Here is a 347-nt window from a genome sequence, read left to right as displayed (position 1 = left end):
GTACTCCGCCTCTATAGTCAAGTCAGCAGTAGTATCTTGCTTGAAACTCTTTCAGCATACTACTCTTTCATTCAAGGTGTACATATACCCCGAATTTGACTTGCTATCATCGACATCAGACTAAAAACTCGAGTCCGTGTAGCCTTCAATCCTGAGACTATTATCTCCATATACTAGTAAAAGATTCTTAATCGTTCTTAAGTACTTAAGGATATACTTTACTGCTTTCTAGTGCTCCAAGCCTGAATCTACATGACACCTACTCATAACACTCAGAGCATGCGTTATATTAGGCCTAGTATATAGCATGACATACATGATATACCCTATTACTGATGTATAGGGTA

The sequence above is a fragment of the Musa acuminata genome, chromosome BXJ2-1 (assembly GCF_036884655.1).
Source record: "Musa acuminata AAA Group cultivar baxijiao chromosome BXJ2-1, Cavendish_Baxijiao_AAA, whole genome shotgun sequence".
NCBI lineage: Eukaryota > Viridiplantae > Streptophyta > Magnoliopsida > Zingiberales > Musaceae > Musa > Musa acuminata.
Note: the sequence above shows the minus strand (reverse complement) of the source record.